General features: G+C 38.4%; 2 pseudogenes across 2 annotated transcripts; one reads left to right on the top strand and one right to left on the bottom strand.

Annotated features, from left to right (window-relative positions):
• Window positions 1-288: 288 nt before the first annotated feature.
• On the top strand, window positions 289-7,422 carry LOC148721720 (uncharacterized; annotated as a pseudogene). Its single transcript, XR_015992353.1, has 15 exons — window positions 289-841; window positions 1,268-1,374; window positions 1,766-1,985; window positions 2,080-2,212; window positions 2,438-2,610; window positions 3,638-3,777; window positions 4,105-4,216; window positions 4,321-4,404; window positions 4,535-4,715; window positions 5,002-5,097; window positions 5,221-5,307; window positions 5,552-5,603; window positions 5,788-5,852; window positions 6,263-6,441; window positions 6,586-7,422. The product of XR_015992353.1 is annotated as an uncharacterized LOC148721720 (transcript).
• A 4,684-nt stretch (window positions 7,423-12,106) lies between these two features.
• On the bottom strand, window positions 12,107-18,640 carry LOC148721719 (uncharacterized; annotated as a pseudogene). The gene is made up of 7 exons (XR_015992707.1): window positions 18,288-18,640; window positions 15,833-15,965; window positions 15,529-15,701; window positions 14,785-14,923; window positions 13,830-13,898; window positions 12,719-13,419; window positions 12,107-12,512 (listed from the first exon to the last, which is right to left on the bottom strand). The product of XR_015992707.1 is annotated as an uncharacterized LOC148721719 (transcript).
• Window positions 18,641-27,314: the final 8,674 nt, after the last annotated feature.

The raw sequence follows: 27,314 nt of genomic DNA, 5'->3' as shown, positions 1-27,314 counted from the left end.
GTGAGATGAAGGAAATCAAGGCCTGGGGCCCGTTTCTCGAAAGTCACGGTAACTTAACGGGTCCGAAGCCATGTTTTAAAATCAAAATTGAAAGGATAGGGAAGCAGGTTCTGGCACCCAAAACAAGTCCTTTTTGTTTCTTTAGCTGATAGTTTTATTGCATCATTTTCAAAACTTTTGAAATACCCATCTTAAAAGAAAACATAACAGCTTTACGGGTCCGTTAAGTTACCGGGACCTTCGAGAAACGGGCCCCTGGTCTCACAGCCAGCTAACCCTTTGAAACGCGATTTAGATACCATTATGCCTCCTAAACGAGATTCAAGATCGAAAAAAAATTGGAATTTAGTAACTTTCAAAGGAGGAAAAGCTGTGAGGAAGGCGAAGTTTAGTGTTCCTGTTCGATATTCCTGTTTGATATGCCCAGCAATTTATTAATTGATTCAACGCCTGACAGACAGTGGCCGCCTGATCTTTGAACGCAGGCAGAGGTTTTTCTCCAGATCAAGAAGACCTTCCCGATATTGACGAACCTCATGGCTTAAGAACTAAAAAAAAATCAAAGGTTACAAAAGTACGGCTGAGGCGCAAGCTGAAAGCTTACCATGGAAGGAAAGCCACGCTGGCTGCGTCCTGACTCAATGCAAGAGAGCTGCTTGTCTCAGCACTCTTGACAAGACAGGCTTTGCCTTTGGAGCAGATGTGTGTCATTCCTTTTTGCGAAGAAAAGGCATGCGGCAGATGCCTTCACTGCAGTCCTGGGCACTTTATGTGTGAAAAGCACATCAATTTGGTTCACGCAGGAGGTAGCTGATCACTTCATCACCCAGAAGTTTAGAAGGTGAATTTAAGTTTTTTGGAGCACAATCTCGTCAGCTACCTTTAAATATTCAATTATGTTGTGAAACCCAATTGCATTTCTACTCTGGCCGTTTGCCAGTTTCGTTTGTTGTATGTTGTCTTGTGGTTTTATTTCAGGGCGGCATCCTTTCCTCTTTTTTCTTACTGTTACTGCACTATTACTTTTTAAAACTTATGTAGTTTTTCTCAACTTCAATGTGTATTATGTCAGTAAAACCTGTCCCATTTTTGTACAGAGGAAAAAGCGAGAACAGGGAGCATTATGTTTTCTTGCAAATGTACATGTAATTTTCCCTGGATTCAGAACGTAGTTAAGTCTGTTTTTGGAAATTTTGAAAGAGTTGGCTGATTTAAGGGGTATGTGATTTATAGTCACCTAATAACAAAGGATATAATATACTGTTAGGATGAAAGATTTGTACCATATCAGTTTGAGGAGTGTGTCTGGACTTCACCTCACAACTTGGATCATGGATATGTGCATGATATTATAGCAGTTGGTTTGCATGGTAAGTAACTGACAGCAGTGCAATTTGTCACTTATATTCGGAGATAGGTTCCATTTTTACTTGTTCTTTTCTTTTATTTAAATGTTGAGGTTACCTCTTCTAGGAAGGTCTTTGTTTCTGTTTTTACTGGTTTTAAGGTGTTGATTATATTGATTTAGAAAGTTTTGTGACAAGGACATTACAGAGAGTAACTGATAAGCTAACTGCAAATTTTCCATTACTAAGTCTGGTTTATTCTAACCTAGACAGGTGTCTGTATATTGCAGAAGCTTGTATTTTTTTAGCCTTTTTTCGTTTTCATGAGAATAACTATCACTCTTTTGAGCATGGGTTGGAATTGATAAACAATAGAAGAAGAGCAGCATGGACGTGCTATGTTGTTTGTCTTTGTACAGGGAAGCAGCATCTCATTAAATCAAATGCTGTGAGCATGAACCAGAAGCCATAATCCTGGTCAGGAATGGTTTCTGGTCATCTACACCAAAACAACCCCAGGTAGCCTTTGACCTTGGATTCATGGTCCTGCTCCAATACATTTTCCTAGAATGTAGGGTATCTTTAAAGTCAATTTGTCAGGCACTACAATGGCTGGTCCCACCTGCTTCCAAGGTTTACGTAAGTATTCATTTAGAAGTGTTTTATCTTATGCTCAGGAATACAATTTTCTTTCTTAAGTTATACAATAAATAAATGATTTGTTCTTCTGTAGATAAAGGACATCTACCAGCTCCTTGTTGGAGATTGTTTCTGTGAGTTCCGGTTTATGTCCAGCATGTTGACCAATCTGAAGTATTTCAATCCTCGTTATGAGTATGATCATGAATGGTCCTGCATGTCCTAAGGTTTGTGCAGAGTTATCCTTCAGTGACTAATGTCTACCATGATAGTAAATCTAAGAAAATCATTGTATATATAGGGATAATGAATGACATGATATTACTTTACACAAGAAACATCAATTTGGATCTTCTCAGCAGGAGCTATTTCCTCATTTTTAAATTTATTTTGGCTTAAGAAATATTTCTAACATGACATTTTTAATTTTGCTTTTTTGCATTTGATTATAGAAGAATGGAAGTTTATTTGTCTCCATTGATGCATTGTTTGGATGTGTCCACAAATGCAGTGCTGGAACCTGAGTGGAAAGTCTTCCAATCATGGAGAGGAACTGTTTATTAGCCAAGAAAAAGTAGGTAGGTTTCTAGCTAATTACAGCAAAAGACCAAGCAGCAAGTCAACGGTGTGTTAACTAAGACTATCTTTTCCCCTTATTTTGTGTGTTGTTGCTTTATTCTTACCTTTTGTTACCCAGTATTACTTATGCTACTACTCAACCATTGCAACGAGATACCAAAAGTAACAATTACGTTCATTGCATGTTTTTTTTTTTTGCATGATTTGTTTGTTTGTTTTTTTTTTTTGCATGTTTTTTTTTGGTAATTTTAAGTGTTATTTTATTTTTAACTTGTAATTAGTTGATTAAGTCAGGGCCACAAATTTATTAGCCTGTGGCTATTACGTGCTACCCTGTATAAATAAAGTCTTTATTATTTTTATTATTATTATTATTATATATGAAGGTGTTGTATTAATCAAATATAGTACAGTTTGAAGGGTTGGTTACTTTGGTTCTTGCTGCTTATAAGTCTGCTCAAAATACATGTAGCTCTAATATATTGTTAGTTTGTTATGTTAACTTTACAGGAACCTTGTGAATTTTTAAGGTTAAGAACAGTACATAACCTTTATTGCAGCCCTCTCTTTTCTTTGATTTATCCTTCTTTTTTTTTTTCAAGTAAAGTTTGTTTCTTCTTTTTTTGTAATTAATTTATGGTCTTTAGAGGTAATATATTGATATATGCTTGCGCAATTAACTCTGCCAAGGGTGTCTACCATCACTCTTGCTGGTCCCAAGCCCAAATAAAAGAGGAGGGGTTGTGAAGCAGTAAATTTATTTTGTTGTCTAAGTTTTGAATTTGATTACAAATTGAGAAGTGATGGTTGTTTTCTGCTAATTTTTTCCTTGCCTTCTTTTCCATCATGTGATTTTTGATTTCTAATTGTACTAGTCCATTCCAAAACACATGTTGCTCAAATATATTGTTAGTTTGCTAGTATGTAAACTTTACAGGAACCTTGTGAATTGTGAGCTTCAAGAACAATACTGAACTGTTTATTATCTTCATTAAGTATGGTTTAATTTGAAACCTTCAATTGGAAAGGTGTGAAGGAAGTTGAAGATTTAAGGTAAAAGTTTTTTGTTGTAGGAGCAATGTAACCAGTTTCAAGCTGGGTCCAATCTCCGCTCGAAGAACAAATCAACAAAGCTGGATGGGACGGCCCTCTTTGGAGGAGGCTGTAAGCATGAAGTGCCACTCAAGTTTTTCAGCTTAAGGAGAGGAGAAGAGTATGTACATGCAAAATGAAATATATACTAAAACTTATATTTACATTTTCGTTTGGCTATTGTCAAGCAATATGTAATTTATAGAGTTACTTAATGTAAAATTGTAAGATGTAAAAATTCAGAGACAAGTTACTTGAATTCTTAGTAGCAAATTTACAGGACCAATGTTGGGTCCCAAAGAAAGTTTTTTTGTGTTATTTATGTACAGCTGTATAGTGTAACCCTGTGTTATAAACCAATTACATTAGGGCACTCAATGAAACTAGGGCATGATTCAATTACAGCATGCAAGTGGTTATTAATGATGATTATAATTTTATCAAACAGGATTGGAAATGCTGTGTATTTGCTGAAATGGATTAAAAATCATGTACAAGACAAAGCTATCAACATTCGCTTCTTTTATGATATTGCATGTGTGTTGGATACACATTTGAGAGTAGGATTTTTTTTGGCAGTTTTGTTTCAACTGAAATCTTTGTCGTGGTACTCTAGTATTTTTGCTTGTGAAACGATTGTTGTATTGTTTTATATGCACTGTAGAATACGCACCAGGAAACATTGCTTGAAAATGTTACTCTTGCGATACCAGCATTTCACTGCTATGGACGCAAAGTTTCTTGTCAGGTATTTTGAAAGATATGCCCATTGAATACTTTTGAGGAGTTAATAGTTATTGTAGAACGCATGCATCCTTACTTCAAAACAGCTAATGTTTTCATGATTCATTTTTTGTTCTTTTCCATTATAACACTAGGTCAACTACAGTGGAAGAAGGCTAGGAGGGTTTGGGTTGAGTGATGGCGAGGTGATGGAGAGATTGTGGTCTTACTTAAGGCCAACAGCAAAAGTAACGAAAGAAATTACTCCAGCCCATCGAGTCGATACCTTAACTGACTTTATGATGCACTACGCAAAGAAGTCCATTTCGAACCTTGGTAATGTTGCTGTCAATCTTCACGTTTTACAAATACGGTCATTACCAGAATATATCCTTTTGTGACCGATTTCAGTTGTGATGTTTTCGTAAACCAGTCGTTACGTAAACCAGTCGTTTTCGTAAACCACTCTGTAATCTATATTCATGTTTTTCTCGGTATATTAGCATCTCTATTGGTAGAGGCCTAACAAGCCTCATTTTCATCCGAGTTTAAATAAAGTCATCATCATCATCATCATCATCTTGCTGTTTTTGACTGATTCTTTTTTTTCCCAACAATTTAGGAGAACGACTTCGTGACCATTTGGAGAAAGCAGTGGAAATGGAGAAAGAAACTCAAGAGCAACTAAATTTGCTTCTTGAGAAGTTGAACGAAACAGGTTGGGGTTTGATTTTACTATCTGTCATATTTTTATGTTATCCCTCCAATATATAGGGATGTCGAGATGATGATACAGCCCCGTTTTACTATTGATTTTTGGTGTTTTTTTTCCATTACCAAGGTATTAAGGTGGACATATCCAGCATCTCAGAGTGGAGTATGATGGAGAAATCTACGGCTAACAAAGCGGCCAGCGCAAGAAAAGCTAGTACGTACAAATTGTCCGTTTAACTAGGATGGAGATCGGGTGTTGTTAATGTTATCTGAGGTCGCATATTTATTGAGGGGAAGTTATTTGGATTGGCTCCTCGCCTTTAACGACCAATAATAAAAATTGGTTATAGATAATTGTTTTAAGTGCTAAAGAGGAACATAATGAACTACCACAACTGAAGCTAAGAGTTACTCAAGTGATTACAAATATTTAGGATTTGACGTTTTCTTCTTGAAAGGTTCATCACCAGATGATTACTCAGACAAGTTGAGGCAGTTCTTCTGTGTACGGTATGAAGTGGCATGAGGATTTGGTTTTCATATAATGCAGTTTACTCCAAATGTGCAACTCGAGATTTAGTTTTTGAATTTTGCAAGAATTATGTCACTTTTTGGTCCATCACCAGGCTCTCTGTCATTCATCTCCATTTTTCTGAAAATTTTCCACTGAATTTTTCACACCGTTCATTTACAGAACAAACCTGCAAAAATGCTCCCGGGATCTGAAACTTGGAAAATATTGACCGATCAGCTTGACAGGTATGAAACCATCTTTTGGATCCTGCAAGTTACTCTCCTAGTCTGGGAACTACGTTATATTTACGTCCAAGAACAGTTTTGAAATGAGATCTGCCAAAACAAAACCAAAGTAATCATTTCTAGCCACAACATCTACAAATAGCTAATTATACTACGAGACCTGAAACAGTCAGGCAATCGAGCAATAAGAATTATGGACAATGGCAGTCAAACGTGCAAGTCGTTATTGGTATTTTACTTGATTCTCGCGGCAAGTTTGGCAATGGCATTGCAAAGCAATGGTATTTTACCTGGTTTTTCACGGCTGTTTGGCAATGGCATTGCAAAGCAATGCAGAACCAAACCAAATGCAATTTTATTTGGAAAAATGATTTTGGCTTCTCCACTTTTTCCCTTTCTGGCGGTAATAGGTTGGATGAACAGCTAAAGAACCTTGAAAGCGGCCAACCCCGGTGGTCTCCGGACAGCAGCATGTATATTGCATACCTCCGCGATTTGCAAGACGAGCGTCGAGACGACCTGTTGTTGTCCATGCATGTTAAGTGCTCAGAAAGGTGGTTTCTCTTACAACTGATGAAGAAATATGCAGGTATTGCATTGATATGTTCAGGTGTCAACATTTGTCGTCAAGAAGCCCAATTGAAGCTGTAACTGTCATACCGTAGCGACATGATAGCTGTAAATCTCGGCTTTTTATGGTATCATTTTGACTTTTGTCGTGTTAATTCTTCAGATGGACAAGCCATTGCGAAACGGCTTTGTACGCAGATCACGAAGGCAACAGGAGCCATTAAACAGCTGGTCAAGGAATATACAAAACAAAACGTTGACACGTTGGATTGTAAATACCCTTCCACAATTTCAGTCGAAGACGCGTTAAACATCGACAGTCCTTTGTGGCTTGTACTTAACGATGACATCCAGTCGCATTCTACTGTCCCCTATTGTTTAAAGAGGCAACTCATTGATATGGTCCATGTCCGCAAAAGATGCCAAGAGGAAATAACCAACATCAAAGAAGAAATGGTCCGAATGCTCAGTCATTTCGAGGGAAAGTTGAAGGTATTGGACGCATGGTCAAAGGAGCTGATAGAACAGAAGGATTTGGAGCGAGCTCGAGCTCGTGCATTGCTTGCTATTGCTTGCACTAAAATGGATGAGCTTTCCGTATTCACTCACCATCTCCACGGTCTCTTTTCTGGAGGTGCTGGTGGCCATAAAGAATGTGAAGCTCAGTTTGATCTTGGAATTTTCCCTGAAGTGGATTCCGATGATGACGATGAGGAGGTTCAAAAAGATGACGATGATAACACTGATGAAGCTGACCTTGTTCAACAGCTCGGCCAAAGTGAAATCTTTGAGGACTTGCGTTCCGTTCTTTATGCCGAATACGGAAGTGACAGCGCATCCGATTCAGATAGTTCAGATTTCGACACAGAAATATCTTAATGTTAACTTGTGAATCGTCTCAGCTACCTGTTCCTTTTTTTTTCACTCATAAACGTGAAGCTACCAAAAAATGCTACCAATCTGCAAACAAAAACAAAATAAACTCTAGGTTAATCAGTCAGTCACTTTGCAAGACAACTAGGAGGTCTCCTCTGGAAGTTAATGCAACCTCCTTTTCTCCTCCTTGCTGCCTTAACGCACCTTTGCCTGGTCACTTTGTTGGGACGTTTTTAGCCTGTTTAAATTCAGGGCGTTCCAGCATTTTGGCCCAAGTGTTTGTACGTAAAACAGTGATGAATAGTTACAATTATTTGGTGCATTTTTACGTGATTCAGTTAAGCGGAGATCAATACGATATCCCATAAGCGCCACTAGAAAGTCGCAGAAATTGGCCAATTTCGCCAGAATTAATTTGTCCAAGTACCCCATGAAAATTAATAGAAAGTTACTAAAACTGGCCAATATCAACGAAGTAAGTCCAAGTCCATATCCCATGAAAATCATAAAAAAGTTGCGGAAATTGACTGGCACAAAATTGAAAATTGAACCAAGCCCTATCAATAGCAATATCCCATAACAGCCGCGAGAAAGTCGCAGAAAATAAGACAAAATCACCAAAATAGATGTGTCCAAGTGTCCCATGAAAATCAGGGGCCCTTTCTTGGGCAAACTGACCAAGATCGCTAAAGTGGGACCTAAATGCAGGCCAAGAGCAATATCCCATGGAAACCATACGAAAATTTTGAAAACCGGCCAATATCACTAAAATGAGTCTAACACTGGTCAATGCTGATGTCCCAAGAGGAACATAAGAAAGTCTGTGGTAACTGGCCAATATCTCAAAAATAAGTCCAACCTGGGTCAATGCGGATATCCCATGACAAACATTGCAAAATTATTAATAAAGACCAAAATGGAAGTTTGAACCAAGTGCAGTCAATAGCAATGTCCCATAAGAGCTGCGAGAAAGTCGCAGAAATTGGAAAAAAAAATCACTAAAATTGACGTGTCTAAGTATCCCATGAAAATCAGGGCCCCTTTTTTGGGCAAACTGTGTAAAATTGCCAAAGCGGGACCTAAATGCGGGTCAAGAACAACATCCCATTGAGACCATAATAAACTTGTGGAAACTGGCCAATATCGCTAAAATGAGTCTAACGAGGGTCAATGCTGATAGCCCATGAAGATTAAAAGAAAGTCTGTGGAAACTGGCCAATATCGCGAATTGAGTCTAGTACGGGTCAATGCCCACATCTCATGAAAACCAAAATAAAGTCTGGAAACTGGCCTATATCACAAAAATGAGTCTAACACGGGTCAATGCCGACATCCCATGAAGATTAAAAGGAAGTCTCTGGAAACTGGCCAATATCGCAATAAGAGTCCAACACGGGTCTATGCCGACATCTCATGAAAACCAAGAGAAGGTCTGTGGCAACGGATCAATATCGCTGAAAATAAGCGTACAACGGGTCAATGTCGATATCCCACGAAAACCAAAATAAAGTCTGTGGAAACTTGCCGATATCGCTAAAATGGGCCAATTTAGTGAAAATGGGTCCAAGTGCGGCTCTACGCCAATATCCTATGAAAATCATACGAAAGCTGTTGAAACTGGCCTCTATCGCTAAAGTGGACCAACTTAGTTAAAATGGGTCCAAGTGCGGTCTATGGTGATATCCAATGAAAGTCATAAGAAAGTTGTTTAAACTGACCAATATCGCTAAAATGGGCCAATTCAGTTCAAATGGGTCCAAGTGCTGGTCTATGCCGATATCCCATGAAAGTCATAAGAACGTTGTTGAAACTGGCCAATATCGCTAAAATTAATTGGCCAATTCAGTTAAAATGGGCCGGTCTAAGCGCTGGTCTATGCCGATATCCTATGAAAGTCACAAGAAAGTCGTTGAAACTGGCCAATATTGGTAAAAATGGGTGAATTCAGTTAAAATAGGCCGGTCCAAGTGCAGGTCTATGCCGATATCCCATGAAAACCATAAGAAAGTTGTGGAAACTGGCCAATATCTCTAAAATGGGCCAATTGAGTTAAAATGGGTCCAAGTGCGGGTCTATGCCGATATCCCATGAAAATCATATGAAAGTTGTTGAAACTGGCCAATATCGCAAAAATGGGTCAATTTAGTTACAATGGGTCCAAGTGCAGGTCTACGCCGATATTCTATGAAAATCATATGAAAGGTGTTGAAACTGGCCTGTATCGCTAAAGTGCACCAATTTAGTTAAAATGGGTCCAAGTCCGGGTCTATACCGATATCCCATGAAAGTCATAAAAGTTGGCCAGTTGTTAATACTGGCCAATGTCGCTAAAATGGGCCAATTTAGTTGAAATGGGTCCAAGTGCGGGTCTATGTCGATATCCCATGAGAATCACATGAGAGTTGTTGAAATTGGTCAATATCGCTAAAATGGGCCAATTTAGTTAAAATGGGTCCAAGTGCGGGTGTATGCCGATATCCTATGAAAGTCCTAAGAAAGTTGTGGAGACTGGTCAATATCTTTAAAAATGAGCCAATTTAGTTAAAATGGGTCCAAGTGCGAGTCTATGCCGATATCCTATGAAAGTCATAAGAAAGTTGTGGAGACTGGCCAATATCTTAAAAAAATGGGCCAATTTAGTTAAAATGAGTCCAAGTGCGGGTCTATGCCGATATATCATGAAGATCATATGAAAGTTCTGGAAACTGGCCAATATCGCTAAAATGGGCCAATTCAGTTAAAATAGGCCGGTCCAAGTGCGGGTCTATGCCGATAGAGTTGTTGAAACTGGCCAATATCGCTAAAATAGGCCAATTGAGTTAAAATGGTCCCAAGTGCGGGTCTATGCCGATATCCCATGAAAATCATATGAAAGTTGTTGAAATTGGCCAATATCGCTAAAATGGGCCAATTTAGTTGAAATGGGTGTAAGTGCGGGTCTATGTCGATATTCCATGAAAATCATATCAAAGTTGTTGAAATTGGCCAATATCGCTAAAATGGGCCAATTTAGTTGAAATGGGCGTAAGTGCGGGTCTATGTCGATATTCCATGAAAATCATATTAAAGTTGTTGAAATTGGCCAATATCGCTAAAATGGGCCAATTTAGTTGAAATGGTCCAAGTGCGGGTCTATGTCGATATCCCATGAAAATCATATCAAAGTTGTTGAAATTGGCCAATATCGCTAAAAATGGGCCAATTTAGTTGAAATGGGTGTAAGTGCGGGTCTATGTCGATATTCCATGAAAATCATATCAACGTTGTTGAAATTGGCCAATATCGCTAAAATGGGCCAATTTAGCTCATATGGGTCCAAGTGCGGGTCTATGCCGATATCCTTTGAAAGTCACAAGAAAGTCGTTGAAACTGGCCAATATTGGTAAAAATGGGTGAATTCAGTTAAAATAGGCCGGTCCAAGTGCAGGTCTATGCCGATATCCCATGAAAACCATAAGAAAGTTGTGGAAACTGGCCAATATCTCTAAAATGGGCCAATTGAGTTAAAATGGGTCCAAGTGCGGGTCTATGCCGATATCCCATGAAAGTCATAAGAAAGTTGTGGAGACTGGCCAATATCTTTAAAAATGGGGCAATTTAGTTAAAATGGGTCCAAGTGCGGGTCTATGCCGATATCCCACGAAAATCATATGAAAGTTGTTGAAACTGGCCAATATCGCTAAAATGGGCCAATTAAGTAAAAATCGGCCAGTGCAAGTGCGGGTCTATGCCGATATCCCATGAAAGTCTTAAGGAAGTTGTTGAAACTGGCCAATATAGCTAAAATGGGCCAATTTAGTCAACATGGGTCTGCCGATATCCCATGAATGTCCCATGAAAGTTGTTGACACTGGCCAATATCGCGATGAGTCTAAAACGGTCATTACTGATATCCCATGTCAAACAAAGGAAAGCTGAACAAAAAGGACAATTTTTTCAAATCGATTTAAGCAGGTGAATGCCAATATACCACAGAAATCACAAAAATGTGAGTCAGTTTTCATTGTTCGAGAAGACTCATTTGGATAAATTCACGTCTGCTTCAAATTGTTTATAATGATCTGAATGATATCTTCCCGGGAACGTTAAAACACACATAGTTTTCCAGGGTTTTTACATCAGCTAAGGACCAAGAAAAATCCGGGCCATAATGGTCTTCATTTCGTCTTTTAATTGGTTTTCACAGCAACAAAGTCTTCGTTTAACCAGAAGTAGCCGCAACACAAAAAGAAAATGAATAGCGGTGACTGTTTTCCCCCCTACTTAATCCTAAAAAATTTAAAGTGCTATTACGTGCCACTCTTGTTGAATGCCAAGAATTAGGGTAAATGTTCAGACGGGTTCATTCGTGGAGGAAGATCAACTACAATACTTAATGAAGTGACTAACTGATTGACGAGTAAAGTACAAGCGTTAGAAGTACATAGCTTAGTCACCCTGAATTGGACTACTGCTTGAATGAAGATAGTGACGATACTAGAGGGGAAAGCTGCGTAAGCCATTTAATGATCAGTTTTCCGAATGCCCATGATTTACTTTCGACTCAGCAGACGCAGCAAGTGTGACACTGTTTACCAAGTGTCATAAAATTAAGCCAGTTAAAACATATTTACAATTGGAATACGCAGTATGTAATAGTGGAAGTATTCCTGTGTTTAACGCAAATTTTACTGTTGGCTAAAACACCAAACTCGGATCTAAAAAAAAGGCCGTGAATGGAAAAGGAGAAAAATACACCTGCGAATGGTGCTATATTCTTAACTTTGTTATGAAACTATGCGATAGACAATGGTATTTGTAAAGCCCGATGAACAGTGTTTTTTTTTCTTTTATTGCCTTCTGAGATTTCACACATTAGCTAAAAAACCAAACCAAAAGAACTACAAAATGAAGAGATTTATTTGCTAAAAACCACGTTACAATTGGTTATGCACAGTTCCAAAACGTTGTCGCACCTTCTCAGGGAAGTCAGCCTTAAGAAGTTGATCTATGTCGAGTGACCGAAAAAAAGTTGCTCACAAGGCTATTCATAAAAGCGACCGAAAACACCGATTCCCCTTCATCGATTGCCTCATGACACAAAGGGTGCAATGCTGGAGTAAGGACCCTTTGCACTTCAGTCATAACGTTCCCCCGTGTGTGTTCGTAGTAAAAGAACAGGAACTTCAGGTATTTCTCCGGCCGTATTTGGTAACAGCATTTAAAATTCAGTATCTGCGTAAAAAAGGGTTAAAAAGTTCATCACGTCAGAGTTAAATACTTAAAAGAGCAAATAGTTCATCAGTCTTACATTCTAGCGTCTTCACTTTGTTTCATTCAAATTTCACATTCCTTTCTCACGCCTAATAAACCGACACTATGAGTTGTTAACATCCTTAACCTTAAACTTTACAAAGCCAGAAATAAATAAACTGGCTCACCTTTGGAAACGATAAAACCAGGAGCCGATGAGGTGCTGTGTTAAGGGAAATTAGGTAAAGTGCATAAATGAGTAGTCCCAACGGAACAGCAGATGTGTGGAAAGTTGACTGGTCAACACTAACTGTAGCAGTGGTTGCAAATGACGAATAAACACAACAAGAGCTTGTGTGGGATGAAGATTGCTGAACTCTAACAAGGGCACTTAGATGAGATGGCTTTACATTGGTGGAAGGTGATGACAGGCATCTAACTAGCGGAGCGGACAGGCTGTGACATGTATCAGGGGAGAAGGGAGTGTAGTGTATAGCGTGCTAATAAGATGTATGTATCGTAATATTAAGATGTATTGCAATGGAAAGATGATTTGTAATGTAAAATGGCTTCTAACTTAAACCAGGTGGACTAGAGGAAGTTGATGAATTACTAAAGGAAGGAGCGGGCGTATGGGAAGTTGATGTGTGAGTAATGGCTGTAGGGGTTATGCAACTATCCGAGGAGGGTCCAGGTAAAGATATAGCAAAGCTCCAGTCATGACGGGTGAGCCACAGCTTTCGGCGCTGGCCGCTTCCATAAAGCGACGGTTTCCGGGGAATAACACCAGTCTCTCCCTTTATATCCAATAGAAGGTTGTTAAATAAAATGCCCATTTGCTGTATCTTGGCGTAAGGCATTTTACTTCCTCTCCTTTCAACAAGTTCACCTACGACAGAGGAAGAAATTAACAGCAAAAAAAAAAAAAAACTGAAGCTACATGTCACTGCTGGCTGCACTGAATATCATATAACCATACAGGACTTCTAGCTATAGACTATAGACAAAGAGAATTGCCACAAGAAGAAATCAAAAGCAGAATCCTAATTTGTGTCGGGAAAGACGGACTTTTTTTCGTATTGCATAAAATCAAAACAAAAAGTAGAAACTAAGGGTAAAACAGCTATTGACCCCTTCCACCTAACTACTTCAAATAGAAGTCTATGAATAAGTAGTTTTCACTCATGGCAAAACTGAAACTGAATGCGGCCTTCTGGTCCACCGACATTGCCGCTCTGACATCTGGTCTGAACCCGAGCGTGCATGTATCAAGGCACATATATGTATAAAAAAGCATACTGTATTTGGTGTCGAACACTTCTTGTAGATGTTTTACAGAGACGTCTTGCTTTTCCTCCAAGAAATTACCTATAAAATAACGACATATTTTCACTGGAAATCTGATACTTTCTTTTATAATTTCTTAGAAATCCAGATGCGTAGTGTAGTAAGTTGTTGATCTAAACATTAATGTAGTGCCTTTCATTGTGTTTCATTTCCTGGTATTCCTGGTATTCCTGGTACTTCAAGTCTACTGAAAGTATACTTTGTGTATCTCATTTGCAGTACACTTTGATTACAGAATTAGTATACTAAAAGAATACTTAATTTTGGTAAGGGATAATATACTGAGACTACTGTGGTATTTAAGACCAAAGATGTACACTTTAAGTAGCCTAAAACGAGAAAAGGGATTGCTGCTCTTGATGATGCGTTTAGCTGTCCTGTTTATGTTTTCAGTGAGGAAATGCAATACAAATTGGAATCTACATGTAATTGGTTTAATACATGTTTTTTTTTTCTTCATCATCAACTCATGGATAGAAAAATCCAAAAGGGGGATTGTAGTGTCGTCACTTAGACACAAAGAGACTGTTTCCCTTTCCTTGCCAAAGGCCAAATGAACTTTATCGAAAAACACGTTACACAGATAGAAGTATAAGTGTTTACTGACGTAGTAATTTTACAGCATGCGGGTATTTCCAGTACAGTAGGATTACTGCAAGTAATACGTTTACTGAATTAAGTACAAAGTGCTCACCTTAGAACCCATACTAGGTTGTTGTCAATAAATGAGATAGGTACATGTATAATCAATACACTACAGGGATCAATCAAAGACACACTTCACAAATTCTTAAGCAAAAAAAATGTAGAAAGATTTCAACATTACAAGTCAATTCGGAAGAGCTTCTGAAACTGCATATCAAAAGTAAAGTGCTAATTAATGCATATTTATAGTCAGTATACTCACTGTGTAATCTACTTGCAAATGTTTCCATGATGTTTGTTTTCAAAAGACTGTCACCAATTCCAGCTGAACCTTGGTAACAAATGCCATCATATGCACATAACACAACTGCATGACCACCTAATGTTTCCAGTTCAGCAACCTGTGTAAACCATTGATAAGGGTTAGTAACAAGAATGTACCTGAGTTTTTAAATAACTTTCATTGTTTAATAGGAGAGTGAGACACCTAGTGACCAATTATAAAAATTACAAGTAATGAAAAACATTTGGCACATCTTAATACCTGACAATCCCTACAGATAAATATCATATTTTAATTTGATAATAGTCAATCTACCAGTTAAATAAATAATTATAACAATAAGAAAACTGGGAAATTATAAACTTTTATCGATTAAATCAATGTATGGCAGAATTCAATACAAAATGCTTGTTTAAACAAAATTTAACATCTTCTAGTCCTGATCTGGGCTAGAAAAGTTCAGGCAAAGATACACAAAAAAGAGATGGGAGAGCTGTTCTAGCACAATTGAGGGCCATTTTCAACATAAACCAAATCATGTCAGTTACTTTATCAGGTATATCACTTCAATTACTTGTTACTAAGATCTCATTTGATGTAGTTTAGTAAACTGTACTCATGCAGTCATTTAAAAACTACAAAGTTCACAACATATACTGTGATAAACATCATAGTAATTATTTAATAATGGCCGTGATGATAATAATATTATTACTACCTGACCTGTTTCATGATGTTACCAATGATCCTCTTGGCTTGTTTATCAGCTGAGGGTGGTGACACAACTGACCCTGTATCTGTTGCCACCTTTTTGTAGGCATCTCTATCTGACTCAGACAAGTTTCTCCACTTTTCTCCAATGATATGGAAGACCTCTGCACTTCCCCCTGTCTGTTCTGCGGAATTAAAGGACATGACATAATCACAGAAAAGACTGTGGGAAGAGCAGAGGTCTTCCATACCATTGGAGAAAAGTGGAGGAACTTGTCCAATTTTAGCTAAATATGTAGTTTATATCTGTGATTACCTTTCTGTAGGAACTCCCTAGTGAAAGCATTAAACCCACTTTGTTTCCTCACTGGTTTCTTTTCTGTCCTCTTCTGTGCATCAAGCACTCTGGGACCACTATTACATTTTGCATCATGATTGTTTATCCAGTGCTGATCAGAAAAAAAGTAATGTTTCACATTATTGAAAAAAAAAGAAAAGACAAAGAAGTGCATGTAAAATTCCAACTGGTTTACAAATTTGGCAAACAAGACAACTTTGAACTAGCTGTCACTGACAGTTAGTTTGTAATTTCAAAAGGATCATGAAAAAACCTATACTAAATCAACAATTGGGAAAACATTCTGTCTAATTAATTTATTGCATTGGCATGACTCATAACAGTTAGATGACATTGTACAGTAGCTGAAAAAGTATTGGAAAAAAGTAAAGTGTTATTATACAAGTCAACTCAATCCTAAGGACATGTTTGCTTAGCTTTTACAATTTGCTCAAGTAGTGACACCACATCTTCCCTCAAGATCTTCTTTAACTCTAAATCAGTTTTCCATAAATTGTACATTGCTTTGAGGTAGGTGAGCATATTAAGACTACCACAATATAATTAAATTCAAAAACTTGATTGTTATTATCATTGTAATATCTACTATGCCAATGACACCCCTATTACCGGTATGTCGCCATTTTGAATTTGCAAAGTCTAGGAGGAGAGGTCTACGCATGTAATCCCAAACATTGAAGTTCTGAGCCTCTTGAAGATCTTGAGTCCTTAATAGTATTTCTTGATATATCTCTACTCATTCGTATGGTACAGTTTAAACAGTGACATCAATTAATTGCAAAGTTTGTTTATCTTGCTATAAAACTTGAGAAATACTCCTCTTATATTCAACTGTAATATTACCAACATTTGTAAATTGTTGTAAGTCAAAAATCTTTTTAAATTGATTTTTATTTGTTCCTACTTTGCATAATGTATATGCCAAAATAATCAATAAATAAACAAATCAACAGAGAGAGCAAGGTAGAGAGAGAGAGAGTGAGAGAGGGAGAAATGTATATATACATGCCCATATTTGACAATTATTCGACGATATTCACCGAACCTGGGGCAAAAAATTGTTTTAGTATAATTTCAGAGCTGAACAATAGAGAAATTTCTAAAATCATAACATTTTAGTGACATTCATTAACATTTTGTCTTAACATTTTATATAAACCGCGTGGAGCAGTTTATGTAGCGTCATATAAGGAACCGCTCAACCAATCAGATTGCTGGAAACTCTTTGCTCAGCTCTGAAATTATACTAAACATATATATATGAATGAGTAAATCTAAAGTGCCCTGGCCATTGACTATCTTGTCATTTACTGCCTTGAAGAACATATTTGAAAATTATCAGGAATCAATTCTACAATATGATCCTTTTCTATTAACATCCTTGCAAGTACCTTATTCAAAATATTCAGTTTAATTGGGTTTTACTGTAATTATAAAAAAGATAAAATTTATATTATAAGTAAATAATAAAACAATTAGCTTCAACTGAAACCACCCACAACCATCTAAAACCAATATGAGACTGAGAGAATTGGCTTGTTAGGCCATCTGAAGACAAACGATTTCCATCATCATCGTGCTCAATTAATAATTTTTCGTTGTACATCGAACAGGAGAGGGGTGCAACTTAAAAAAGCCATTATTGTTCCAATAATTTCATTATGTAAGAATATATTACAGTCGATCTCATTTTCAGGTGAACAATTAAATCACGAGAGGACAAAGTTGTACAATTGTTATCAAGAAATTTTTCATAATCGTACCTAGTACATTACGTTTTCATTAGAAGTAAACGTACTTTCATTCAGTACAATTGTCAGCAATGCGAAACGTGCAAACGGGATCCAAAGAATTTCTAGTGATTACAAAGGTCACCAGAGGCGCGCGCTAAATCGTAAAAAACTTAATGGATACGGTACTCTGAGAACATTATTTTTCGGTTGTGAGTGATTTCAGATGGTTTTGAATTGTTTAAGATAATTTTAGTTTGTTTTTAGGTGGCTTTAGGTGGCTTCAAATGGTTGAAGGCGGTTTCTGGTCGTTCCATCTAAAATTACATTATGCATGACACGCTTAATTTTCTTTCAACATCAACGGCTTTCACATTATTCGTGAAAAGTGATGGACAACGCAGAACTAGAACTAAGCTGGCTGGCGAAATCTTACGCTGTAACAACGTATACAGCCTGTGTGTGATAAAATAAAAAAAAAAAGGTCGAAAGATGTCCCAAGATCGTAACAGAAAAGGTCAAAAGTTCAGAAATTACACCAAGATAAAAAATAGCTTCAAAGTCTTACCAACATACATACATGAAATTTAGTGTAGGAAATTAATTATCCTAGTGCCTATGATAAAATGTATGTTAATCACTTCTAGGCCGAGGAACCTTTTAAGGTGTAAGCTGAAAAATACCTTCACTTGGTTTTCGGAAATGCCGACTCTCGCGGCATGCACGAATTTTGTCGCACATGGCTTTCTTGGTCGAGGTCATTCCTTCGTTGAAAAAACGTGGTTAGCACTTCCTTTTGTTCCTCTGAATAAATTAATCTGGATTGCCTTTCCATTTTAGAGTAAAAAGGTCAGAATCAGGTAATGGGAAACAATAACCTAAAGGTTCACGTTGTGCAGGGAAACAAAGCAGCTAGTCAAAGGGGTCAGAAAAGGGCACAAATATTTTGACAGTATACGTCACAAGCTCACGATAGGTAAATAGGCCCTACTTTGACCGCTTGCATGCGTTAATTTGATGCTAATTAAATCCGCATACAAGCGAATCGGGTGCTTCCTGTGTGGGGAAACAGTAAATTCCTCATTTCCAGGCTCTCCAAGTCTTTGCCCGCGCAGTTATGATAAACAAACGGTTTCGTGTAATTTGATATATTCCAAAGGCCTGAATAACGTTATTGTTAGATGAATCTGACTATTCAGTCGAAATAAAAGATATAGCATCCGAATTACTGACGTATTACGTTTTTATCATCCTTTTGTATCCATCATCTGTGTTGAATGCTAAATGGTAAACGAGATTGAGGAGAGGGTCTGGAACGGGAGAAGGGTACAAATAACCATTTACAACTCAAATCTTTACATTTTTGTGCCTAAAAGAATGTTTAGAGTCCACGTTAGTATTCCATCTTACACGCGGACGGGAATCATTCAACGCTTTTGGTCCTTTTTAAAACATAAAACAGTTCCAAAAATTTCAAAGAAAACAGTTAAAGTTCGTAATTCATTTAGCGTTGAATCGTTAGGTGCTTATTTCTTATGAATTTCTTTCAACTAATTTCGATCAAAAACTTAACGAGCAAAGAGCTCTCAACAACAAATACTAACGTGTGAATAAAGGCTGATAGTTTCGAAAGAAACTGTTTGGGGCTGCGTCGGTGGGAGTAACGAAATAATTTGGATATATCAACAAAGTTGAAATGGTAAATTGGCCACCGTAATGATTACAAAAGCTGACGTTTCGAGCGTTAGCCCTTCGTCGGAGCGAATAGAGGAATTGTGGGTTGTGTGTGCTTTTAAAGGCAGAAAATGGAGCTACGTTATTGGTGGGTGCATGGCAACGAGAAAAACATGAATAAATTAGTGGAATGAAAAGCGTTCATTGATCCCTGTGGGATTTAGACTGCCGGTTTGAAAGATGAGCTTTTGTTCAAGATTTTTACGGCTTTCCGTGCCACCTGAGTGCAAGGAAAGACCGCAGATTGCCATATGTTGCTTAGAATGATTGGGTAAATTAAAATGTCTAGCGACTGGTTTCGATGTGTCCTTGTCATTCCTTTCCACGTCTCGAAGGTGTTCTCGGAATCGGTCACCTAGTCTTCTGCCTGTTTCGCCGATGTATATCTTTTTGCAATAAGTGCAAGTTATGCAATAGATTACATTAGCGGAGGTGCACGTAAAGTGATCGGTGATCTTAATGGATCGTTTAGGTCCCGATATTTTATCAGTGTTGTGAATGAAAGGACACGTTTTGCATCGTGCACGAGCGCATTTAAAAGTGCCTGGTTGCTCATTAGTCTGAAAAGAACTTCTGACCAAAAAATTGCCTAAGTTTTTGTCGCGTTTGAATGAAATGAGCGGAGGCTGCGAAAAGATAGTGCCTGTCTCTGGATCGTTTTGAAGTAATTTGAAGTTTTTAAGAATGATGGATTTAACTGAGTGGTTGTGAGGGTGAAACGTGAGAGTGAATGGAATGCGGTCGGAATCTTCCTTATGCGACGTTTGTAGTGCTGAGTGTCGATCAATAAGTTGAGCGCGGTGGTAACCCGCTTGAACGACGGAAACAGGGTAACCACGTTCATCGAAGAACTGGCACATCGACTCTGATTCGTGGTGAAAATCAGAGTCATTACTACATAAACGACGAAGTCTTAGAAACTGAGAAAAAGGAATGGAATTCTTAACGTGAGATGGATGAGAAGACGAATATAACAAGTAATTATGCGAGTCTGTAGGTTTGTAATACACACTAGTGCATAAACCGTTACCTTCAATTGAAACTTTGACGTCTATAAAGGATAAAGAATTGTCAGAAATTTCCCAAGTATATTTCAGAGCCGGGTGAAAAGAATTGACTGCAGTTATGAATTGAGTGAGCTCCTCTCTGGTAGAGGAGGTAGCGCCGATACAGTCGTCGATGTAGCGACCGTAGAGTTCAGGTTTGGACCCGTTGTATTGGCTGAAAAATTGGTGTTCGACAAAGCCTACAAAAAGATTCGCATAGCTAGGTCCCATTTTGGTGCCCATGGCTACACCATTGGTTTGTTTGAAGTTGTTTCCGAATGAAAAACAATTGAGTGTGAGCACTAGTTCGGCTAAGCGTAGTAGTGTTTCAGATTTAGGTTCCTTAACAGTACGTTGATCAAAAAAATGTTTAAGGGCCAGAAGGCCTTCGCCATTAGGAATGACAGTGTAAAGAGACGTAATGTCCATGGTGAAAAGGAGTTTGTTTTGGCCGAGGAAATTAAAGTCTTGAAAAATTTGAAGAGCGTGTTGGCTGTCTTTAATATATGATGGTAAAGTTTTGACGATGGGAGCCATAATTTTGTCTCAATAGCTGGAGATAAGTTCGGTAGGGCAACTGCAAGCCGAGACAATGGGCCGACCCGGGTTGTTAGGTTTGTGAATTTTAGGTAAAAAGTAAATACGAGAAGTTCTAGGAGTGGTTATGATGAGATTCTTTGCTGTGGCCGGCAATTCTTGTTTAGTTATGAGTTGATTGATCGTATTCTTGACGGAGTTTTGATTGATGGCAGTGAGGTCTTTGTCGACCTTTTGATAAAAAGAGGTCTCAGAAAGTTGCCGCAAAGCTTCTTTTTGGTAGAGGTCGGTGCGCCAAACAACGACTGAGCCGCCCTTATCGGCCGCTTTGATAACTATGTCTTTGCGTTTTCTAAGACTTTGTAGAGCCGACCACTCTTCAGAAGAGAGATTAGAAAATTTGGTAATACGTTTGAAATTGAGTTTGTTGATATCGTGGCGGCATTTTTTGATAAAAAAGTCTAATGATGCGAATTGGCCCTCTGGGGGAGTCCATTCAGACCTTCGAGTCTGAAGTGTTTCGAAAGTGTCTTTGTTCGAGGTGTTAGAATCATCCTCTCTGTTGTGAAAAAAGGCTTTTAATTGAACGCGGCGAAGGAATTTTTCTACGTCTTGTTTAATTGAGAATTCGTCCGTTGTTTTAGAAATGGGAACGAAATTTAAGCCCTTACTGAGGACGGATTTTTCTGAATCGGAAAGTGAGAGGTTTTCTGGAATGGCAACTACAGTTTTGAGGTTTTCTGGTGATGAGTGGTTAGCGATTTGGGGATTTAGTAATGACTCTGATTTTCACCACGAATCAGAGTCGATGTGCCAGTTCTTCGATGAACGTGGTTACCCTGTTTCCGTCGTTCAAGCGGGTTACCACCGCGCTCAACTTATTGATCGACACTCAGCACTACAAACGTCGCATAAGGAAGATTCCGACCGCATTCCATTCACTCTCACGTTTCACCCTCACAACCACTCAGTTAAATCCATCATTCTTAAAAACTTCAAATTACTTCAAAACGATCCAGAGACAGGCACTATCTTTTCGCAGCCTCCGCTCATTTCATTCAAACGCGACAAAAACTTAGGCATTTTTTTGGTCAGAAGTTCTTTTCAGACTAATGAGCAACCAGGCACTTTTAAATGCGCTCGTGCACGATGCAAAACGTGTCCTTTCATTCACAACACTGATAAAATATCGGGACCTAAACGATCCATTAAGATCACCGATCACTTCACGTGCACCTCCGCTAATGTAATCTATTGCATAACTTGCACTTATTGCAAAAAGATATACATCGGCGAAACAGGCAGAAGACTAGGTGACCGATTCCGAGAACACCTTCGAGACGTGGAAAGGAATGACAAGGACACATCGAAACCAGTCGCTAGACATTTTAATTTACCCAATCATTCTAAGCAACATATGGCAATCTGCGGTCTTTCCTTGCACTCAGGTGGCACGGAAAGCCGTAAAAATCTTGAACAAAAGCTCATCTTTCAAACCGGCAGTCTAAATCCCACAGGGATCAATGAACGCTTTTCATTCCACTAATTTATTCATGTTTTTCTCGTTGCCATGCACCCACCAATAACGTAGCTCCATTTTCTGCCTTTAAAAGCACACACAACCCACAATTCCTCTATTCGCTCCGACGAAGGGCTAACGCTCGAAACATACATACATACATACATACTTTATTTATTCCAGTAGCAGATGATAACTATTATATACAAATAAAACTAAAAAGAAAATACTTCTAGAAAAGGAAGTTAAGAGGTTATCCCTGTGTAAAAACTCCCTTAAAAGAAAAGACAAAATATAAATCAAAATCATTACAATCAAATATTTAAGTACGATTTAAGTTTAGATTTAAAATGCTGAAAGCTGTCAGCTTCCACTATATCACCCGGTAACTCATTCCATAATTTGACAATCCTAATAAAAAAAGAATTTTTGTAACAATTAAGTCTAGCTGGTTTAATATAGAGTTTATATTGATGATTTGCTCTCGTAGACCGAATCGTGGCAATATCAAAGAAGTCTTCAGAATTTAAATGATAAAAACCAAAAACTATCTTATAACATTCGACTAAAGATAAGTAAGTTCTACGGTCAGAGAGAGTGGGCCATTTTAGCAGTTTGCATCGGTCTTCATAGGACATTTCTCCTTTGCGTTGATTTAAAGCGAGTCTTGAGGCTCTTCGCTGTACATTTTCAAGGGTATGGATGTCCTTAACAAGGTAAGGACACCAAACAGGTACCGCATATTCCAAGATTGGCCGTACCAGAGACATGTACAGCATAGAAAAAACATTTGTGTTAGCGGTGCCTACTGAGCGTTTAATGGAACCTAAAACTTTGTTCGCTTTATTGACAGTGATACTTATGTGATGGCCCCATGAAAGATCTCTAGTTAGCGTGACACCGAGATCTTTAAAATTAGTCACATCTTTCAGGGGCTTTTCTAAGAAATAATTAGTTACCGACTTATCGCGTAAATGCGTAATTCGCATAGATTCGCATTTGTCTGCGTTGAAACGTAGCTGCCACTTACGAGCCCATGCGCTAAGATTATTAAGATCATCCTGAAGAAGCTGACTATCTTTTATAGGGTCAATTATCTCTCTGTAGATCTTCGTGTCGTCTGCATATAGTTTCACTGTAGATGATAGGAATTCAGATATGTCATTAATATACAATAAAAACAATAGGGGCCCGAGAATGGTTCCCTGTGGAGTTCCGGAGGTAACGCACGACCAATCAGAATAAGATCCCCTAACGACTACACGTTGTTTGCGCCCCACCAAAAAATGTCTCAGCCAGTTGAGTAAACATTCGTCGATGCCGCTACATTTCAATTTTAAAAGCAGTCGCTCATGAGGAACGCTGTCAAAGGCTTTGGCAAGATCCAGAAAAACAACATCGGTAGGAGTGGATGAATTACGGGATTTCGCCCAGTCATTAAACGTTGATAACATTTGAGTTGTAGTAGATCTTCCTCGTAAAAAGCCAAATTGGTTGCTATTGATAAAGTCGATTTCGCGCCAGAACTTAATCATCCTATCAAAAACAATTTTTTCACAGATCTTACAAGCAATTGAAGTAAGGGAAATTGGGCGGTAATTTTCTCTCGAAGATTTGGAACCCTTCTTATGTAGAGGTGTAATGTCGGCATGTTTCCATTCCTCAGGCAAAAGGCCAAGAGACAACGATTTGTTTATCATATACGTCAACGAAGGTGCTAATTCCGAAGCACACGACTTAAAAATGCACGGCGCGATATGGTCAGGCCCAGGAGACTTATTGGGCTTGAGTTTCAGAAGATGGCGTTTGACCTCATTGACAGAACAATCAATTTTCGCAAGTTTCTTGTCAACAGTGCAGTCTTGAGTGGGAAAATTTGCATAATCTTCGGTAGTAAACACCGAAGAGAAGTATGAGTTCATACTCTGAGCAATACTGAAGTCGTCAGTCAGAACACATCCATCGACGCTTATAGAGATGAGATTATTAGTGCCTCTTCTCTTGGACTTAACAAAATTCCAGAAAGGTTTCGGGTTTTCATTTTCCTGAAGATCAAGTGCAAGTTTCTCTATATAAGACCATCTAGCTGTGTTACAAAGTCTCTTAACAGAATTGTTGAGTTGCCGATATTTTTCCCAAATAGTTGAATTGTTTTTTCTGCGAGCTCTATTATACAATAATTTCTTCTTTTTGCACAAAACGATAAGTTCCTGTGTAATCCAGGGGGCACTGGATCTCTTTTTATTCTTGCGTTTGGGAATGCACTCATCCACTGCTGTAAATAACAAGTCTTTCCAGCAAGCCCAATTATGATTAATATCGCTGTCGAAGAAGGCGCAATGCCATGGAATATGAGATAACAGCGATCTTAAGTGATCCCAGTCGGCTTTACCATAGCGTCAGCTTTTGTAATCATTACGGTGGCCAATTTACCATTTCAACTTTGTTGATATATCCAAATACTAACGTGTGCTGTTTGTTTGTTTCAGCGAAATTGTAAGATCAAACAGTACATCAAAGCCATTATACCTGTTCCTATCCTCCGCTTTTCTGAGGTGTAAGTTCCTGATTCCTTTCCAAGACAAGAGTTGTGGGTGGTATATTTAACTTCAGTAAAAACAATGTAACCGCCACCTTTTAACTCCATGTACTAGATGATTGGCTTGTTGACTGTGAAACCAAGACTGTCAGTCGCACGTATCACTGTGTGAGACCAAGAACCTCTGCAGCTTGCGACTATAACACTGTAATACCCAGCACTAAACCAATCACCGCCTCCATTGCACGGAACATTGAACTTTTGAAATCGGTTACGTCGAAAATGGTCAATTTTACCCATTGCACTATCCATAAACGTCAAAGGTAACTAAAGAACCTCTGTAATGTAATGTAATCTTTATTTTAACACGATCAGTTCATCAGCCCATAAAAATACATATCACATACGCTAAGATAATTAAAATTCAAACTGCATACTATAACACTAAAGCTGTTTTCCGTGAGTGCGGTGCGTTAGGACTCAAAGAATGTCATTGATCTTACGTTTAAATACCCCCAGAGACTCTGTGTTCCTTGTATCGCGTGGTAGACTGTTCCATAATGTGGCGCCATTGTAGCTAAAGCTTTTTCAGTAATAATTAGTGCGCGGTAATGGAACATTGAGCTTATTTTCAGAGTCACGCCACGTAAACTTTGAATACAGGTACCCTGGAGCTAGCCCGTGCAGACATCTAAACATCATGGTGGCTTTATGGATTTCCTGCTGGCGTGCAAGATTTTTCCACCTAAAAACTCGAGTATCTCAGTTGCATCAGCATCATAGTTAGAGAATGTCAACACACGCGCTGCTCTATTCTGCAATTTCTGCAGTTTGTCTCGTAGCGTTTTCCCACGGCTACCCCAAACAATGTCACAGTAATCAAAGTGACGTTTTACTAAAGCTTGGTAAATGAGACGTAAGGTTGATGCTGGGATCAGGTGCCTAATTCGCTTTAGAGCCCCAATACCAGAGGCGATCTTTTTCGTTAGTTTTTCCATGTGACTATGACAATCGAGTTTATCGTCTATTATTACACCAAGCGATTTTGTAGCTGTAACCTGGCTCACTTGAGTATTGTAACGTTTGATCATGTGTTCAACCTCATAAATAATAAGGAAGTAAGAGCCAAGCACAACAGATAAACATCTGTATAAAGGCTGATAGTTTCGAAAGAAACTGTTTGGGGCTGCGTTGGTGGGGGTAACGAAACAATTTGGATATATCAACAAAGTTGAAATGGTAAATTGGCCACCGTAACGATTACAAAGGCTGACGTTTTGAGCGTTAGCCCTTTGTCGGAGCGAATAGAGGAATTGTGGGTTGTGTGTGCTTTTAAAGGCAGAAAATGGAGCTACGTTATTGGTGGGAACATGGCAACGAGAAAAACAAGAATAAATTAGTGGAATGAAAAGCGTTCGTTGATCCCTGTGGGACGAAGGGCTAATGCTCGAAACGTCAGCTTTTGTAATCGTTACGGTGGCCAATTTACCATTTCAACTTTGTTGATATATCCAAATTGTTACATAAACATCTGTGCTGACATCAGTAGAAACTGCATTGCCGTAACGATCTCATCTCCAAGAATTCGTCTCTTTTCTCTTCTATTAGAAGACTCTCGTTCTCACAGTTAGGCAGTTCAATAGAGTCTTTAATCTCGGCCATTCGATCATAGAACATGGCAAAGAACACAGCACTACTGGTTGCAAGAACAAAATTATGAGCTGGGATCGTCATCTTTCTCTCACTTTCAGCAGACGACACTGGAACGACAAATTTTCACATCGCTCAGTAACGTTTTGTCAAAAATAGAAGTGGTTCTATCTACGAGAGTTGGAAGTTTCGTTTGCCAGCTTTCTCCGATAGGCATTGCTATAGTCTGCTCTTAGTACTCTTTGTGGGTCTTATCTTAGACAAAGTGGCAGAAAATGAAGCAACAGTTCGAAGAAAACAATTTTTTCTCTCGATTTGTTGAAGAGAAAGAGAAAACTGCCCAGTAATGGTTCACTTGATAATGCAATCGATATCCTTCATCAGTAGGCTGCCCAAAAAAACTGGTAATTAATATTATTTTGTCTCCCCTTACAACTCAATAGTGTCTGGTGCGTCGGAAAACTAAGCATCTCCAAAATCCTTTTGCCTTTTTCAGTTCATCGCTCTAATACCTTCACAAGGAAATTATTATTTCTGTACATTTTTCTTTTGTTTTCTAGAAAGATGGTTTATGAATGCCTCAAACCCTTAGCGCAAGCGCGGGAACATATTGAATCAAATCTCTATTTGAAGAAGTGATGTCACCAGACATTTGTATCAGCGACAAGTCACACAACTTAAATTC

The sequence above is a fragment of the Stylophora pistillata genome, chromosome 10 (genome assembly GCF_964205215.1).
Source record: "Stylophora pistillata chromosome 10, jaStyPist1.2, whole genome shotgun sequence".
Taxonomy (NCBI): Eukaryota; Metazoa; Cnidaria; class Anthozoa; order Scleractinia; family Pocilloporidae; genus Stylophora; species Stylophora pistillata.
Note: the sequence above shows the minus strand (reverse complement) of the source record. Positions and strands in the feature narration are given on the sequence as shown.